At 42.6% G+C, this 19424-nt stretch overlaps 1 long non-coding RNA gene across 1 annotated transcript; it reads left to right on the plus strand.

Annotated features, from left to right (window-relative positions):
* The first annotated feature begins 793 nt into the window (after positions 1-793).
* On the plus strand, positions 794-8639 carry LOC134419708 (uncharacterized). The gene is made up of 7 exons (XR_010028113.1): positions 794-927; positions 4452-4516; positions 5128-6071; positions 6221-6296; positions 6414-6739; positions 7080-7197; positions 8355-8639. It is a non-coding gene; the product is annotated as an uncharacterized LOC134419708 (long non-coding RNA).
* The last annotated feature ends 10785 nt before the right edge of the window (positions 8640-19424 follow it).

Below are 19424 nucleotides of genomic sequence, written 5' to 3' on the forward strand. Positions count from 1 at the left end.
GGGGGTGACAGGGAATCCCTGCGTTCTATTCTAAGGGGAATGGGAAAAGTATTCTTGTGGTATTATGGGTTTGATTTGAAGGCAGCCACCCCATTTGCACCACCCTCGGGTTTAAATGGAGGGGGCAGCCCTGGTGTCCCTCCTTTTCAAGGGTTTGCATGGAGGTCAAAATCGCCCTTTCCCATCAGTCGAAGGCTTTCATTTGGGGAGCGCCCCTTCTTTTCTGCTCTCCTAGGGGGTGAAATTGGAGGGGAGAAGGCATTTCTTTGCCCTTGTTGAAGTGAGGTGAGCCCCGCCTGCGGCATCAGTTTCGGGGTTGGGTAGGGGGAAGCCGCAGCTCTGGCAGCGTTTGCAGGGCTGCAATGGGGCTGTGCCGCTGCATTGGAGGGCGCTCCTCGTGGCCGCGGCCCGGCCCGGAACGTTCCCGGTCCGGAACGTTCCCGCTCAGGAGCGCTGCTGGCACGGCCCGGGCAGCTGCCGGGGCGCACGGGGGATTCGGCGCGGCCGGGCCAGCCGAGGGCGGCAGTGGCGGAGCCGCGCCGGTGCGAGCCGTGCGGAGCCGAGCGGAGCCGGGCCGGGCCGGCCAAGGGCGGCAGAGGCGGCGCGGGCGCTGCTGCGCCGGCCCGGGCGGTGCCGGCCGCTCCGTCCGCTCCGGGCGCGGGGCTCGGGCGCCGCCGGTAGCCCCGGGCCCGGTGCCGGCCCCGCCGGGCAGGGGCAGCGGGCGGGGCTCCCCGGGACGGCGCCGGCCCCGCGTGCCGGAGCAGCCGCCGCAGGAGCCGCTTTCCTGCCGGGAGCCGCGCTCCGTCCGGGGCCGGCAGCGAGCGTGGGGTTCGGCCGCTCCACGTTCGGCGGTGCCGTGGCTCGGAGGCGCTTTGGAGGCGTTGATGGCATCGCTGGGTTCGGTTTGCAGCGGCTGTCCGCTAAGGGGTATGGTGTTCTTCCTGAGCGGCACGGTTCTCGGTGCCGGTAGGGATGATAAAGGTTCGTTTTGGATTGGGTTTTGTAGTAGGATATATATTTTTTTGGCGGGGTGTTATGTTTAGAAGGGCGCACAATGGTTTTTACGGGTCGTAGTGCGAAGCAGCGGTTTGCATTTTAATTCTGTTGCGGTGGCTTTTATTAGCGTGAGTGTGTAGTGTTTGTTTTGGGCGGCTTGGGGAAGCGTCCTGTCGTTCATAGCAGCGGGTTTTTAATCTCGATAATTGCATGTGTGTTTATCATCTTCCAGGGCTTTTATTTGTTTGGTTTGTTTGATTGTAGTGTATGTTTTATGGTTACGGGTAATTTGGGGGACATTGTTTATGGTTACGTTTGTCTTTAGTCTTTGTGTTTGTTTCTAGGTGGTATTTTTATTTTGATAGCTTGAGGCACTATGGGTTTATTCAGTGGGGAATAATTTTTTTGTTGCAGATTTATCTGGTTTTTGGTATTATTCTTGTTGTTGGTTTCTTTATTTTCCTTTTTTGTTGTTGTTGTTGTCTTTTAATGTATTTGAGTATTGTTTATCAGGGTTTTTTTTGGGAACATGGGTATTTATATGGTGGGTTTTTAAGGTATTTATTTATTTGGGTAGGTAATTTCTTAGTTTTTAGTGGTTGAGATGTTTTCCCATTTTGTTAATTAGTTCAGGTTTTAAAATTATTTTTACAGAGGATTGTTTATTCTTTGAGTTAGTGTAGAAGTAGAATTTTGGTTTTTTTTTTTGTTTGTTTTTAGTAACGTTGTTCAGGGTGAGTGGCACTGGCTTGAGTTTAGTAGATTGGTTTGACATTTTTTTAGTACTTTTTGTAATTTGCTGTGTGTGTTTCTAGAGGATTTTCTTTTATTTTGGTTCCATTTTTCTGTCGTGATGAGAATTGTTATTGAAAAGAGTGTTCTTTGTTTTTTTGCTGACACTTGTTTGGCTGTTGGAGGTCTCTTGATGTTTTTGGAAGATATTGGGGGGAATTTGATGCTGTTTGTTCTGTCATTTCATTTAGGAATTGGATTTTAAATATGCAATTATGACTCTAACTATATTGAAACAAAAGAAATAGATGTGTAGCAATGGGAATGGGCCAATTTTATTTTTATATATTCGGTCAATTTTTGAAATTTAACATGTAACATAAGTCATTATATGTTACAATAAGTTACTCTAATTTTAATAGAGTATTGTGTATGTTTATAGATATATGAATAGAGAATATAAATGTAAATACAACCCAAACAAAAATACAAATATATAAATGTATTGCAACTATATGCAGATATATAAAAAATTAATAATAAATTGTAAATGTAAAATAACATGAATTGTAAAGTATATAATACACGTAATACTGCATATATTTTATTAAATATATTATAGGAAATGGATATAAAATAGATATAAATATGGATGTGATATATGTATCTATCTATCTATATCTATCATGTGTTGTATATTATGATAAATATAAATATAAAAAAAATTTAGGTAGTTTAAAATAATGGATGGTTTTGTTTTTTCTTTGCCAAAGCAGGGGTTTTCGTGTAAAAATTACAAATACAAATAATATAAAGGTAGAAATACAAGCATAGAAATATATCATAAACACATTAAAGATTTATATAAAAATTAGAAATATAAGGAAAAATAAGTTGTAGCAGTAGATATGGTAAATAATTTTAAAAATAATTCCCGTATATTTTTTGAACAAGGTGCATAATATATATAGTTATTAATATAATGCATCAATATAAACTATAAATTTATATAAAATATCAACTATCTATAAGAAGGAATAAAAGCTCTGTGTCACGTGCAGCAGTAGAAAATTTCAGGCTCCCAGGGAATAAATAGTTTTCTTTAAATCATTTTCGTTTTGGAGTTTTTTTTTTTACTCCCGGGTAGCCTGAAAGTTTCTACTGCTGTACGTGACACAGAACTGCTGCTTTTTTATTCTAAAGGTGGAAAGGTAAACCAAGATTAGAAATACAAGAAAGGGGAAGTGGAAGTGGAAGTGGAAGTGGAAGTGGAAGGGGAAGGGGAAGGGGAAAGGAAAGGAAAGGAAAGGAAAGGAAAGGAAAGGAAAGGAAAGGAAAGGAAAGGAAAGGAAAGGAATGGAAAGGAAAGGAAAGGAAAGGAAAGGAAAGGAAAGGAAAGGAAAGGAAAGGAAAGGAAGCAGGAGAGCAAGAGGGAAGGGAAGTGGTGAAAAAAAAAACCGAGTGAAAAAAGTAAAAAGAGTTGGAGGGAAAAAGAGCGGGCATTGGGGAGGAGCGGTGCTGCCTCAGGTGCTTCCCCGCCCTGGGGCGAAGGACCCGTTTGATGCCCAGGAGGGACTGCAGCTGCCGGTGGCTCCCCGGGGACGGAGCTGTGGCTGTCAGCCCGAGACTACAACTCCCGGCAGGCCCTGCTGCTGGCGCGGCGTGTGACGCAACGGCCGACGCGGCACATGAGTGGCTGGCGTGCCAGGCGGCCGCGCGGGGCTGTGTGCGGGCAGCTGCGCAGCGCGGAAGGAGCGTCCGCCCGGTTCCTCGGCCGCACTCAGCGGTGCCGGGGGCGCTGCCGCCCGCCGATGGCGGAGGGCGAGGCGGTGCTTTGCTGCCGCGGGCCGGGAGCTGCGGGAGCCGCCCCGGGCGAGCGGCGCCGGGCGCTCCCGCGGTCCCGGTGGGGCGGCCGCCCTCGGGCTGGCGGAGGCGCCGGAGGAGCCCCCGAGCTGCAGCCGTCTCCCTCGGGCTGCTGCCGGTGCTGCGGGCGGAGGCGGCTCCGCCCGTGTTGGACGCTGCGAGCAGGGAGCGCTGCGGTATCGCCGGCATGACGGGGCTGCTGCCTGCGTTAGTGCTCGTGGCTCTTTGTGCCGTGACAGCGGACGGAGCGGCGCTGGGCGGTAAAGCCAGAGATGGCCGGGAGAATGCCCAGCGCAGGGAGCGGCCGGGCTGTATGCTTCGGATGGCACAGGTGCGAGCTGCAAAGTCACCCCCCCTTCCGCCCCTGCCCTCCCGAGCCCCGGGGAAAATGCTTTCCAGCATTGTCGAGCTTCTGAGAGACAAAACTTGTGATTTGACACTAGCATCCAGAAAAGGTTTCTGTCTAGATTAGCAAATGTCTAAATTGTTCTTGGTTACATCCCATGACCGGTTTTAGGCAGTGACTTCATACTGCTTTTAGGATTTTCTTGTACACTGGTGAGAAAATAGGCAGGTCTGATAGTGGTTTCACTTTTTTTCTACTTCACGTTCCATAAGATTCTTTTATCCAAGCGATTGTTTTAAAATTCTACTGTAAGCGTTTGTGGTTCACTTTTTTTTTCTTTGCAGCACCCGGGCCTTTTTTTTTTTCTCTAAATCGGGAGTAAATATAGCTGAGTAAAATTACCTTGGTTATCTTCCTTCTTTTTAAACTTAATTGTTTTTATTAATAATTCTATTTGAATATGCAGAAAAAGTGGGTATGTCCTGTAATCTATGCTAGCTTTTCTCGTTTACAGGGTACTCACAAAATATGTCTCCCTTAGTGTCCCACAGAAACATTCTGGGTGAAATCTGAATTAAGGTATGTGTTTTCAAATAAGTAATCAGTTTAGATATTTGCCTGTGTACCTTTTCCTGTAATTCAGAGCTTGTGTTCTGTGGGTTTTATGATAAACCTGTAAAACATGTAAGAATGGTTTTGCAAGTCTGAATCGTTGAAGGCAGCAATAAGTGGATTTAAAGCCTGTTCTTGAGCAGACAAAGGGGAAAAGTGTGACTCTGATGCTGAACTTGTCATTTTTCATTTGACTTGCCTTTAATTATTGAAGAAGAGAGAGAACTAGGAAAAGAAATAGAATTGATTATTGAGCACTCCTAAAAAGCTCACCATGATTCTGTGTAGAGCCAAAGTGAAGGATGATGGAACAGAGCTCTGTGCATTAGAAGGAAATAAACCTGATGTCCACACAGAGTCTTACTAATTTCTGTTTTTAAAATGCAAAATAAGTTTAGGAAGTGTTGGAAGTTAGTATTTTGGGAAAGAAATGGCAGTTCCACAAAACATTCCATTCCATTTAAGAGAGGCCCTTGGACTGATTCATGTTGTAACTGCTGTCACTGCAATCAGTTGGTGGTTCAGCCTTGAAACGTGCACTTGGCCTTCTATAAAGCACTGTTTTGTTTGCCTTTCAGTGCTATGAGTCTTGATAAATTGGAGAAGTGCCCAAGAGAAATTCATCATCCTGAGATACAAAAGGTAGGAAGTGACTTTTTTTGGTTTGGTTCTTTTTCTTTATTTTTTTCTGGAAATAGAAGTAATTAAGTATAGATACTACTGGTTTGTTTCTTCCAGTAGCTGATAATACTAATACCAATAATAATAATAATAAGAGTAAAGTAATACTACTTCAACTGTCTTTATTTATCCATTGAACTGGCCATTTTAAATCTAAACTTCTAAACACAAATCAAACCATCATCCTTGTAGAATCTTTAATAGGAGTGGGCTAAAGATCCTGGTTTTGTTGACAGGATTTATTGGTTCATGAAGAGCAAGAGGTAAGTACAAGCCTAACTACCCTCTAGCTCACAGACCTGCCCAGTGAATAGAGCTTTGTTTTTTTGATGGGCTTGTGATGACTTTGAGATCAATTGCTCATTCATTACAGTAAAAAAAAAAAAAATTGTTTTGAACATGACAGCAAAAATAACTTTAAGCACAACTTAATAATAATAGATCACCAATTTTAGTTAATAATTTTATGCTGTACTCTTGGGTGAGGGAAGACTCGGACACCCAATATGAGATCAGCAAGCTATGTTTATTGCAGAGAGTATCAGACACTTATACAGCACATAATAAGCTTATGAATATTCTGTAAGCCAAGCGATCTATTGGTTAAACTATACCATCAACTCTTCCTCATTCCTTTGGGCCTACATTCCCTATTTCCCACGTCTCTCTGTCTACTTGTTATCCTACCCAGCTAGGCCCAGGCACACGCTATCTTGCAGGTGCAAAACTCAAAAATACCTGTGTTCGGTACTTTCCCAGCTCCTGGTCGGCTAACGAGCGAATGTCTGCGTGACCTCTGTCATGGAGCCATTTCTCCACACTATACTATCAAAGTTTAAAGGTAAATTATTATATATTAGGAGATGGTGTAAAGTGTATGTTGTAATGTGTAGGATATATACAAAGATACGTACTTGAAAGTCCGTAGAGGAAACAAATTTTTACGCCTTCTGTTTGACTGTTTGTCATATATTTGGTTTTATTTCCCAGGGATCAGTGAATTTTAACTCTAGAGTCCTCTATGCTAAGGATGCTCAGCTTACAGATGATGAAATGTTCAGTAATGGTGAGTTTTTCACCTTCTCCTTCATTGTTTTGCTCATCTGAATAAAAAAAAAAAAGGCAAGATTAAAGAAAAAGCAATAGTTTTATTATTTTTACCCTGTTATGTCTGTTTCCTCAGTATTTGCTGGAGCTGTGCTTACCCAAGGTTTGGGTAAAACAAGCTTTGGGTTCCCTCTGTCTCACTGGGAGTTGCCCAATTCAGTTGCATCTGGTGAAATTCACCCTGAGACCTTACAGAACCAGCTCCAACTACGTGAGAGCCATTTGCAGTTCTCTCCAGACGCCTGGAGAATGGGCGACGTTTCTGAGGATCCGGCGAGCGTGCTTCTATCAAAACTCAGTCTGTGAAATTTCTGGGGAAAACCCTTCTGTGTCCTGAAGGGTTCAAACTCTGGTGAGGATCCAGTTATCAGGTGCTCACCTGGATGGTTCCAGCTGCCAAAGGTAACACTTGTACTCTTGCCCTGTAGTTTACATCTATTGTATTTTTGTTATTTTGCAGGATTTTTTGTCTTTGCAAAATATTGTGCATTTCACTCTTTGGAACCTCTCAGATGGTTCTTTGGTGCAGCACCACCCCATGGGACACTTGGCTGCTGTCCTGAAGGGGTTGGTCGCTAGAATTGTGAATCCTGGAGAGTTTATAAGTCTTCTGTCCCCAGGGAGGTATCATGCTTTGTTTACTTTTGTTCTGTTGGTTAGGTGCTGCTTCTCGTTGCAAGTACGAATTTCAAACTGCCCTGTTCTTATTTTAACTGTTTTCCTGGTTCTCTCCGTCCGGCAGGGAAAGACTCTCGTATCCTTGTCGTCGGGCTCGGTGCTGTCCAAGAAGATACAGAGACTAAAAAAATCATAAGAAGCAAAATATGACTGCAGGGAAAAGAAGCTGGAGAGAACAGAAGGTGATATTGTTATCCTTACCCTGTATTAGAGACATCCGCTGTGCTTTGATGCTGGCAGCTGCCAGGGGCTTGTTAGCTCTTTGTAGGCAGGTGTAGGTGTTCACTTGTAGGTTTTTTCTCTGGACAAGTCAATTCAAACTTTGCTAAGCTTATATTTGCAGATTACTCTCTAGCACAGTCCAGCATGACATTTTTGAATGTTGTAAAAATACCATGTTACTTGGAAATTGCTAATGAAGAGAAGCTTTAGGGGAAAATAAGATTTCAGGGTTGGAAGATGTGAGAAGAATTGTGTGGGGATGTTAGACTGAAGTAAAGCACACTTGAAGCTGGACTGGCACGCTGGCAGGTCCCCTATTAAACAGTAGTGCTGAGATTAGCCTGGGGGTTGCCCATTGTTTCTGTAGAAATCAATGTTTCCTGGTCTTCAGAGGGAAGCTGCTTTGAAAAGCTGGAAGGTGCAGCATGCTGACAATCCCCGTGCTTTGGATTAAAAGTAGATTTCAGAAGGGTCCTAAGCTTTTGTCTTTTCCTAGAAGTCGATGTAATCCTGTCGAGGAGTTTTTAATTCTGTGTTGCCATGTCATCCATCAGAGCCCTGTTGTACTAATCATCATACAAGTACAAAACAAAAAATCAGACCCTGTCCCAAGCACTTAGAGCCCAGAACACGATTTCCTCGGGCTGCCATTTGTGTGCCATCGGTACTCACCACGAATTGAGCCCTCTGGCTCTGAGAGAGCCCCTGGATGCTGACGGAAGGGGGCTGGTCACAGACCCTGGAGGTGCCTGTCCCCCAGGGAGGGAGAGGACGAGGCAGTGTGGCCTGCAGGGAGGGTCTCGTCCCCAGAGAGCAGCCGGCGACTCCATGCCTGCCCGGGGCTGCGGGTGCCCCCTCGGGGTGGACGCCTGCCCTCAGGTTTCCCTCTGGGCACCCGGGGAGGGAACCACGTCCATCCGTGTGGCAGCTGCAGGGCCTGCAGGCTCTGGGCCCTGGAGCCGAGTGAGCCTGAGCTGCTGCATGCTTGCTGTGAGCTTTGGGGTGAGCGTGCATCACTGCAGGCCTGGGATGGATTGAAATGCGCTGAGGAAAGCACAGGGAGTGAGGGAGGGAGGGAAGGAAATGCTCTGTTAACATGTGCCAATTCTTCTGTCAGACTCATCACGGCGGGACAGCGTGAGGACTGAAAGTGTAAGAAGATGCGGAGGGAAAGAGAGAATCTGACAGGAGCAGCGAACGCACGAGTGCACGAATTTTGCTTTTTGCTTGGATGTAAACTCAGGAGTTGAAAGGAATTTGGGAGTGAGAAGGGACATTTCAGAAGGAGAAGAAGAAAAAGAAGTTGTTGTTGTTGCTACAGTCCTGGCAAAAGCTTTTGTTCTAGCTAATAAAAGAAGTTAGTTTAAAAAACAAAAAGGAAAAAATGTAGTGTGTTTTTTTTTTCCTTCACTATGATATGCATTGGTGGTATATGGTGTGTTTTTTTATTTCTTGGTATTATTAACTCTGTGTAAATTGTTTTTTGAGTGAAGCTGACTTTCTGGATGGGTTGGTTTGTATTTGAGGCAGGATTAATTTCAGTAGGGTTCTTTCATAGATTTCTGATGGGTATTACTGGGATTTTGGTTTTGTTTACTGTATGTATAAACCTAGAGCTTTGGTAGGGCCAGCTGGGCTGCTGGAGTTTTGGGTGTGAATTTATTAGATGGCTTTTGTTAGATGCAGTTTTTAATTTTTGAAATGTTTTTCAGTGTAGTGGTTTTAAGGTGGTTTTTAAGAATTCATTGTATTGTTTTATCTTGTTTGTAGTTGGTGTATGATAAGGGATGTGGTGTGACCTTTTGGACATTATGGTTTTGGTGTTCCTAAGTTCTGATTTCTTTCTGGTTGGATAGTTTTTTTTATTTTTATTTTTTGGGACAGGAGCATTTATATGGTGGGTTTTTATAGGCAATATGTTTTTTAATTTAGGTAGTGATATTTTTTAGTATTTTAATAGTTTAGGTTTTTTATTTTCATGGTTTTAATTATTTTTTTTAATTTTTTCAAATAACTTTGATAGATCATAGGTTATTATTTGTGCATTAGCATAAAGGTAGAGCTTTGGGGACTTTTTTTAGTAATGTTTAGGGTCAGTTGTGCAGTTTTGAGTCTAGTGAGTTGGTTTGATTTAATTTTTATTGGGTGTTACTTTATATTAGCAGTTGTGTCATTTTCAAGGTGTGTTTGAGTTTTTTGGGGTTTTTGAGATATCATTTTAGGAGGAAGTTTATGATGAGCATGTGCGGAGGTTTTGGGCCACTTTATAGTGGGATTTAAAATTTATTTACAGTTAGGTTTATTTGAGTTTTTATTAGGGTTCAATGACGTTGTGGGATGTTTGTTCCGTTAGTAATAGAAATAGGTTTTGTTTTGCTGTGCTGCGATGGGATGGGCGTGTGCTGCGTGCCGGTGCTGACAAAGGTACAGTATTGTTGTGGCTCTGGTGTGTCGGGTTAATGAACTGACATGGTTTAATATAGAGATGAAAACAGAAATAAATATACATTTAAAAATAAATATAACATTAGAGTGGTAAACATAAATATAGATAACAGATACATACATAAAACTAAAATACATAGTATATAATTGTAACATATTATCATATAGATAAATGATAGTCTATTTTATATATATATATACACAAAGATAAATAAATATAGATTGTAGATATAAAAATATTTAAATAGAGTTAAAGTAAATTGGGGTTTTTTTTTTAGGTTATAGGCTGGGAATTTTAAATAAAGGATAGAAAAAAAATATAAATTCAGATATAGAAATATGTATAGAAATACAAATATCTATACATATTTAATTTAAATAAATAGAAGTAAAAATATATATAATACGGAAAATATATATCTATGATTATATTAGAAGATATTCTCTCTAATATATATAATATCTATGAATAAAATAAATAAAAATATCCATATAAATATCATTATAATTTTGAAAAATAAATTTACTTCCTAAATTTTAAATCTGGTTCAAATAAAGGGGTGTCCTTGGTTTTTATTTGGTTAGAGGCAGGAGTTTTATTTTAAATAATATAAGTAATATAGAAATGTGGATCTTAAGATAGAAATATATAGTAAATATATAAAGAGAAATTGCTAAACTATGACTATAAATTTAAATATAAATATATGTAAGTAATATGAAGAGTTGTAGTATAGAATATAAATAACATTATATGGCAATATAAATTATAAATGGGAATATGAATATAAAAATATGTAAATATAGTTTAAGAGAAAGGGAATGTTTTGGCTTTTATTTAAGTAGAGGCAGGGTTTTTATTTTGAATAAGTGTTCCAGAAGTAAAAATCTTGACGCAGAAATATTAAATCAATATAAAAAATATGAATAAAAATAAATAAAAAATATAAATACCTACTCGCATCGGATGTAATATAGAATATAAATTTATTTATAACTTGACATTGGTAAAGATAAATGTATAAGTAAGCAATAGACATTAATATACATTATAAATACAAATATGAATATAAAAATTGAACATGAGGATAAAATCTATTTAAATATTGTTTAAAACAAAGGGTTGGGTTTTTTTTTATTCTTCTTGTGTTAGAGGCAGGGTTTTTATTTTAAATAATATGAATGTAGATATTATTGTTATATATTTCTAAATATTGAGATATACAATCAAGATATAAATATATATATAAACACAAAATATAAATAAATACAAATAATAGGAAGAGATGTAATGAAGAATACAAATAACAGTATACATAAGTATACATTTTAAATGTAAATGTGAATATGAACCTGAAAAATAGAATTTAAAAAAATATTTAAATAGAGTTTTGAAGAAAGTGGTTCTTTTTGGCTTTAATGTGGATGGAGGCAAAGGTTTTATTTTAAATAATCCAAGTGTTACAGAAGTAAAAATCGTAACAGAAATATATACTTACTATGTAAAAATATTTATAAAAATATACAAATAAATTTAAGTTGTAGGGATATATGCAATATCGAATAGAAATGTATTTATAAAAAGAAATGTGTAAATGGACAGTGTACATCAATATACATTGTAAATAGAAATGTGAATATCAATATGAAAAAATATTTTTAAAATATTTAAATATTTTTTTAAAGAAATTGTTGTTTTTTTTTTTTTCTTTGTTTTTTTTTGGTTTTTTTTTTTGTGTTGTGTTTTGTTTTGTTTTGTTTTGTCTTTTATCCTATTAGGCTAGAGGCAGAAGTTTTTTTCCCCTCTTCCCGGTTTTGGGGCATTTATTTCAGAGCAGTTTTCGGCGGGGGTCGCCCCTGTTCTTTTTTGCCGCCTTCGCTGCCGCAGCCCCGAGGCGCGCTGCGCCCCCGGCTGGGGCGGGCGGCAGTGCTGCCGCCTTGTGGGCAGAGCGCGGTACTGCAGCCCTGCACCGAGAGGCCGCCACCTTGGGAGTGGCGCGTGGCCGATGTCGCGGAGTTTTGGTTGACCTTCTCAGCATGGCGGCGAAAAGGGCGGGGAAGTGGAGGACCGGGTGGGTGTAACTGGACTGCCTGCACGGAATACCGACGTCATGGCGGCCCCGACGGATTTTTCTGTGGCGTTTCATGTGTACTCGAGACATGCTGTGGGCTCAGGGGCGCCGCGGGCGGGCGTATTTCGGCGGGTTTGTGACAGGCATCTGGGTAAACGCCTCGCTGTGCCGGGGTCCTCTCACGTCCGCTTTCCCGCCCTGAGGGAGCCGAGCCGGGCCGAATAGTTCCGAAGAGCCGAAGAGCCGAGTGTGGGCGAAAACAGCCGAGTTTCCCCGAAGAGCCGAGTGTGGCCGAAAACAGCCGAGTTTCCCCGAAGAGCCGACTGCGGCCGGGAACAGCCGAGTTTCCCCGAAGAGCCGACTGCGGCCGAAAACAGCCGACTTGAACCGAAGAGCCCAGTGCGGCCGAAAACAGCCGAGTTTACACCAAGAGCCGATGATAGCCGACTGGAACCGATAGCCGAGTGTAGCCGACTTGAGCCGCATTTAGACAACGTGCCGAATACGACCGAGTTTAGCCGAAGAGCCGAACTGAAACGAGTTTAGACCAAGAGCCGAACCAAGCCGAATTCAGCCGAGTTTCATTAAACAGAACCGAACGACGCCGCAGCGCTCTGCATGCAGTGCGCCTGTGCAGACGGCAGGGGGCGCTGTATAAAGTATAAAATATCGACTATCTATAAGAGGGAATAAAAGCTCTATGTCATGTGCAGCAGTAGAAAATTTCAGGCTCCCAGGGAATAAATCGTTTTCTTTAAATCATTTTCGTTTTGGAGTTTTTTTTACTCCCAGGTAGCCTGAAAGTTACTACTGCTGCTTTTTTATTCTAAAGCTAGAAAGGAAAACCAAGATTAGAAATGCAGGGAAAGAAAGAAAGAAAAAGAAAAAAAGAAAATAAGGAAAGGAAATGAAAGGAAGAAAGAAGGAAGGACAGGAAGGAAGGAAGGAAGACAGACAAAAAACCCAAAAACCAGGAGGGCAAGGAGAAACCTACGGGAAAAAAAAAAACCAACCAAAAAAAAAAAAAAAAAAACACCAACAAAAAAACAAACCCACATAAAAAAAAAAAACCTCGGGATGGGTGAGAAACCCCCCTCCACGAAAAATCCAAGATGAGCAAGAAAAATCCCAGAAATACGACAGAAATAAAAACAGGAATAAAACAAAATAAAGACAAAAAAAAAAAAAAAAAAAAAAAAAAAAAAAAAAAAAACGAAAAACAAGAACAAGATGGGCAAGAAAAAAACGCAGAAGAAAACCCCAAGATGGGCATGAAAAAGCCTAGAATAAACCCCCAAGATGGGCGAGAAAAATCCCAGAAAAAAAAATAAACCAGAAAAAACCGTAAGAAAGGCAGAGAAAAAAAAAAAAAAAAAAAACAAAACAAAACAGAAAAGTACCCAAGATGGGCAAGAAAAATCCCTGAAAACAGACCAGAGAAAAACCCCAAAATGGGCAAGAAATAAAATCAGAACTAAAAACCAAGATGGGGAAGAAAAAATCCAGAAAAGAAAAAAAAGAAGGCCAAGAAAATCCAAGGAAAAAAAAAAAAAAAAAAAACAAAACACCTGAAAAAAAAACCCCAAGGGGGGCAAGGAAAAACCAAAGAAACCCAACAAGATGGACAAGAAGAAACAAAGAAAAAACCCCAAGAAGTGCCAGAAAAAAATCAAGGAAAAAGGGAGTAAAAGCCCCAAAAAACAAGGCAAGAAAGAGAGGCAATAAAGGCCACAAAAACTCAAGACAAAAAAAAACAAAAACAAGACATGCCAGAAAAAGGTACGAAAATGGTTCTGCCAGGTGCGATCAAGGTGAGCGGGTTCAGATTCAGGTCCAGGAGATGAACAAGTGTCAGATTAGCTTGGGGCACTGCTGTGCAATGCAGCTGTGACACGATTTATGTTTAAATATAGTTTAAATAAATTGGGGATAGTTTGGCTTTTATTGGGGTATAGGCTGGAGATTTCATAAAAAATATAAAACTAGAAATCCAAATATATCATATATATATGTCAATATCAATAAATATTTAATACATATAAATATAAGTAAAAGAAATCTATTGTGTCAAAAGAATATATCTATTATTATATAAAAAGGTATTCTCTCCAATATATATAATATCTATAAAGATAACAAATGAAAATTACAAATATAGATGTGAATAAAATTATGACAAACAAAATTATTTTTAAAATTTTAAATGTGTTTTAAAGAAAGGGTTGTCTTTGCTTTTTATTTCGTTAGAGGCAGAGGTTTTATTTTAAATAATATAAGTACTATAGAAATGTAAATCGACATACAGAAATATATAATAAATATATAGAGATATAAAGATATAATACCAAACAATGAATAGAAATAGAAACCTATGTAAGTAACATGAAGAGATGCAATATATAATATAATTTTTATTATACAGTAATATAAATTCTAAATATACATGCGACTATAAATATGAAAAATATATGATGGGGGCTCGGAGCACCCCAGGTGTGAGTGTGACGGTGATGGGGGCTCGGAGCAGCCCAGGTGTGAGTGTGAGGATGATGAGGGCTCAGATCAGCACCAGGTGTGAGCTGTGAGGATGATGAGGGCTCGGAGCAGCCCAGGTGTGAGTGTGAGGATGATGAGGGGCCGGCTCCTGCCGGGGCGAGGCTGTTTTAGGGGGAGGCTTTGCCTCAGCTCCCTTTTGCATGGAGCTGCTGAGTGGAGGGGTTTATGGGGCGCTCCCGGCGCTGTCTCATGGAAGGACTGCGGGAGCTTCCCACAGGGTCGGGGGGACACCTGGATCCGCGCTTGGGTACGTGGAGCATCGCTTAAAGGAGGCGCCGAGGGACGAATCTTTGTGCCCGGGAGCAGCGGCCGAACAGGTGAGCCCGTGTGGGTTCGGAGCGGGGAATTTTCTCCTTCCCCTTTGCAATTTCATCTTGCCAGTCCCTCCCCGGGTCCCCAGGAACAAAAATGGAGCTTGTGAGGACAAAAGGGATTAAGGAGAAGGAAGCAGCTCCTCTTCTTTTATTGTCTGCGTTTGACCTGAGGGGATCCCTCTTGACTTGTGGTTTTAAGGGTGTTGATTGCAGGAAAAGCTGCCTTTTCCAGGCTGTTAGGGGTATCCCGGGGGTGACAGGGAATCCCTGCGTTCTATTCTAAGGGGAATGGGAAAAGTATTCTTGTGGTATTATGGGTTTGATTTGAAGGCAGCCACCCCATTTGCACCACCCTCGGGTTTAAATGGAGGGGGCAGCCCTGGTGTCCCTCCTTTTCAAGGGTTTGCATGGAGGTCGAAATCGCCCTTTCCCATCAGTCGAAGGCTTTCATTTGGGGAGCGCCCCTTCTTTTCTGCTCTCCTAGGGGGTGAAATTGGAGGGGAGAAGGCATTTCTTTGCCCTTGTTGAAGTGAGGTGCGCCCCGTCTGCGGTTTCGGGGCTGGCTTGCGGGAAGCCGCAGCTCCGGCAGCGTTTGCAGGGCTGCAATGGGGCTGTGCCGCTGCATTGGAGGGCGCTGCCCGTGCCCGCGGCCCGGCCCGGAACGTTCCCGCTTGGGAGCGCTGCTGGCACGGCCCGGGCAGCTGCCGGGGCGCACGGGGGATTCGGCGCGGCCGGGCCGGCCGAGGGCGGCAGTGGCGGAGCCGCGCCGGTGCGAGCCGTGCGGAGCCGAGTGGAGCCGGGCCGGGCCGGCCAAGGGCGGCAGAGGCGGCGCGGGCGCTGCCGCGCCGGCCCGGGCGGTGCCGGCCGCTCCGTCCGCTCCGGGCGCGGGGCTCGGGCGCCGCCGGTAGTCCCGGGCCCGGTGCCGGCCCCGCCGGGCAGGGGCAGCGGGCGGGGCTCCCCGGGACGGCGCCGGCCCCGCGTGCCGGAGCAGCCGCCGCAGGAGCCGCTTTCCTGCCGGGAGCCGCGCTCCGTCCGGGGCCGGCAGCGAGCGCGGGGTTCGGCCGCTCCAAGTTCGGCGGTGCCGTGGCTCGGAGGCGCTTTGGAGGCGTTGATGGCATCGCTGGGTTCGGTTTGCAGCGGCTGTCCGCTAAGGGATATGGGGTTCTTCCTGAGTGGGCACGGTTCTCGGTGCCGGTAGGGATGATAATGGTTTGTTTTGGATTGGGTTTTGTAGTCGGATTTTTTTTTCCCCCGGGGTGTTATGTTTAGAAGGGTGCGCAATGGATTTTACGGGTCGTAGCGTGAAGCAGCGGTTCGGATTTTAATTCTGTTGCGGTGGCTTTTATTAGCGTGAGTGTGTAGTGTTTGTTTTGGGCGGCTTGGGGTAGCGTTGTGTCGTTCATAGCAGCGGGTTTTTAATCTCGATAATTGCATGTGTGTTTATCGTCTTCCAGGGCTTTTATTTGTTTGGTTTGTTTGATTGTAGTGTATGTTTTATGGTTACGGGTAATTTGGGGGACATTGTTTATGGTTACGTTTGTTTTTAGTCTTTGTGTTTGTTTCTAGGTGGTATTTTTATTTTGATAGCTTGAGGCACTATGGGTTTATTCAGTTGGGAATTATTTTTTTGTTGCAGATTTAAGTTTATCTGTTTTTTGGTATTATTCTCGTTGTTGGTTTCTTTATTTTCTTTTTTTTTTTTTTGTTATTGTTGTTGTTGTCTTTTAATGTATTTGAGTATTGTTTATCAGGGTTTTTTTTGGGAACATGGGTATTTATATGGTGGGTTTTTAAAGTATTTATTAATTTTGGGTAGTTAATTTCTTAGTTTTTAGTGGTTGAGATGTTTTTCCATTTTGTTAATTAGTTCAGGTTTTAAAGTTATTTTTACAGAGGATTGTTTATTCTTTGAGTTAGTGTAGAGGTAGAATTTTGGTTTTTTTTTTTTTGTTTGTTTTTAGTAACGTCGTTCAGGGTGAGTGGCACTGGCTTGAGTTTAGTAGATTGGTTTGACATTTTTTTAGTACTTTTTGTAATTTGCTGTGTGTGTTTCTAGAGGATTTTCTTTTATTTTGGTTCCATTTTTCTGTCGTGATGAGAATTGTTATTGAAAAGAGTGTTCTTTGTTTTTTTGCTGACACTTGTTTGGCTGTTGGAGGTATCTTGATGTTTTTGGAAGATATTGGGGGGAATTTGATGCTGTTTGTTCTGTCATTTCATTTAGGAATTGGATTTTAAATATGCAATTATGACTCTAACTATATTGTAACGAAAGAAATAGATGTGTAGCAATGGGAATGAGCCAATTTTATTTTTATATATTCGGTCAATTTTTAAAATTTAACATGTAACATAAGTCATTATATGTTACAATAAGTTACTCTAATTTTAATAGAGTATTGTGTATGTTTATAGATATATGAATAGAGAATATAAATGTAAATACAACCCAAAAAAATACAAATATATAAATGTATTGCAACTATATGGAGATCTATAAAAAATTAATAATAAATTGTAAATGTAAAATAACATAAATTGATACAATATATAATACACGTAATACTGCATATATTTTATGAAAAATATTAGAGGAAATGGATATAAAATAGATATAAATACGGATGTGATATACCTATCTATTTATATCTATCATTTGTTGTATATTATGATAAATATAAATATAAAAAAAATTAGGTAGTTTAAAATAATGGATGGTTTTGGGTTTTTTTTGCCAAAGCAGGGGTTTTAGTGTAAAAATTACAAATACAAATAATATAAAGGTAGAAATATAAGTATAGAAATATATCATAAACACATTAAAGATTTATATAAAATTTAGAAATATAAGGAAAAATAAGTTGTAGCAGTAGATATGGTAAATAATTTAAAAAATAATTCCCGTATATTTTTGAATAAGGTGCATATTAAATATAGTTATTAATATAATGCATCAATATAAACTATAAATATATATAAAATATCAACAATCTATAAGAAGGAATAAAAGCTCTTTGTCACGTGCAGCAGTAGAAAATTTCAGGCTCCCAGGGAATAAATCGTTTTCTTTAAATCATTTTCGTTTTGGATTTTTTTTTTTTTACTCCCGGGTAGCCTGAAAGTTTCTACTGCTGCTTTTTTATTCTAAAGGTGGAAAGGTAAACCAAGATTAGAAATACAAGAAAGGCGAAGGGAAGGAAAGGGAAAGGAAAGGAATGGAAGCAGGAGAGGAAGAGGGAAGGGAAGTGGTGAAAAACAGAGTGAAAAAAGTAAAAAGAGTTGGAGGGAAAAAGAGAGGGCATCCGGGAGGAGCGGTGCTGCCTCAGGTGCTTCCCCGCCGTGGGGCGAAGGACCCGTTTGATGCCCAGGAGGGACTGCAGCTGCCGGTGGCGGGGGACGGAGCCGTGGCTGCCAGCCCGAGACTACAACTCCCGGCAGGCCCTGCTGCTGGCGCGGCGTGTGACGCAACGGCCGACGCGGCACACGAGTGGCTGGCGTGCCAGGCGGCGGCGCGGGGCTGTGCGCGGGCAGCTGCCGGCGCCTCTCCCGCGCGGGACGGCGACGCTGGAGGGGCGCAGCCTCCGTCTGGCCGCCCGCCCGGAGCTGAGCAGCGCGGAATGAGCGTCCGCCCGGTTCCTCGGCCTCCCTCAGCGGTGCCGGGGGCGGGGGCGCTGCCGCCCGCCGATGGCGGAGGGCGAGGCGGTGCTTTGCTGCCGCGGGCCGGGAGCTGCGGGAGCCGCCCCGGGCGAGCGGCGCCGGGCGCTCCCGCGGTCCCGGTGGGGCGGCCGCCCTCGGGCTGGCGGAGGCGCCGGAGGAGCCCCCGAGCTGCAGCCGTCTCCCTCGGGCTGCTGCCGGTGCTGCGGGCGGAGGCGGCTCCGCCCGTGTTGGGCGCTGCGAGCAGGGAGCGCTGCGGTATCGCCGGCATGACGGGGCTGCTGCCTGCGTTAGTGCTCGTGGCTCTTTGTGCCGTGACAGCGGATGGAGCGGCGCTGGGCGGTAAAGCCAGAGATGGCCGGGAGAATGCCCAGCGCAGGGAGCAGGCGGGCTGTATGCTTCGGATGGCACAGGTGCGAGCTGCAAAGTCACCCCCCCTTCCGCCCCTGCCCTCCCGAGCCCCAGGGAAAATGCTTTCCAGCATTGTCGAGCTTCTGAGAGACAAAACTTGTGATTTGACACTAGCATCCAGAAAAGGTTTCTGTCTCGATTAGCAAATGCCTAAATTGTTCTTGGTTACATCCCATGACCGGTTTTAGGCAGTGACTTCATACTGCTTTTAGGATTTTCTTGTACACTGGTGAGAAAATAGGCAGGTCTGATAGTGGTTTCACTTTTTTTCTACTTCACGTTCCATAAGATTCTTTTATCCAAGCGATTGTTTTAAAATTCTACTGTAAGCGTTTGTGGTTCACTTTTTTTTTCTTTGCAGCACCCGGGCCTTTTTTTTTTTTCTCTAAATCGGGAGTAAATATAGCTGAGTAAAATTTCCTTGGTTATCTTCCTTCTTTTTAAACTTAATTGTTTTTATTAATAATTCTATTTGAATATGCAGAAAAAGTGGGTATGTCCTGTAATCTATGCCAGCTTTTTCTCGTTTACAGGGTACTCACAAAATATGTCTCCCTTAGTGTCCCACAGAAACATTCTGGGTGAAATCTGAATTAAGGTATGTGTTTTCAAATAAGTAATCAGTTTAGATATTTGCCTGTGTACCTTTTCCTGTAATTCAGAGCTTGTGTTCTGTGGGTTTTATGATAAACCTGTAAAACATGTAAGAATGGTTTTGCAAGTCTGAATCGTTGA

Source organism: Melospiza melodia, chromosome 6 (genome assembly GCF_035770615.1).
Source record: "Melospiza melodia melodia isolate bMelMel2 chromosome 6, bMelMel2.pri, whole genome shotgun sequence".
NCBI lineage: Eukaryota > Metazoa > Chordata > Aves > Passeriformes > Passerellidae > Melospiza > Melospiza melodia.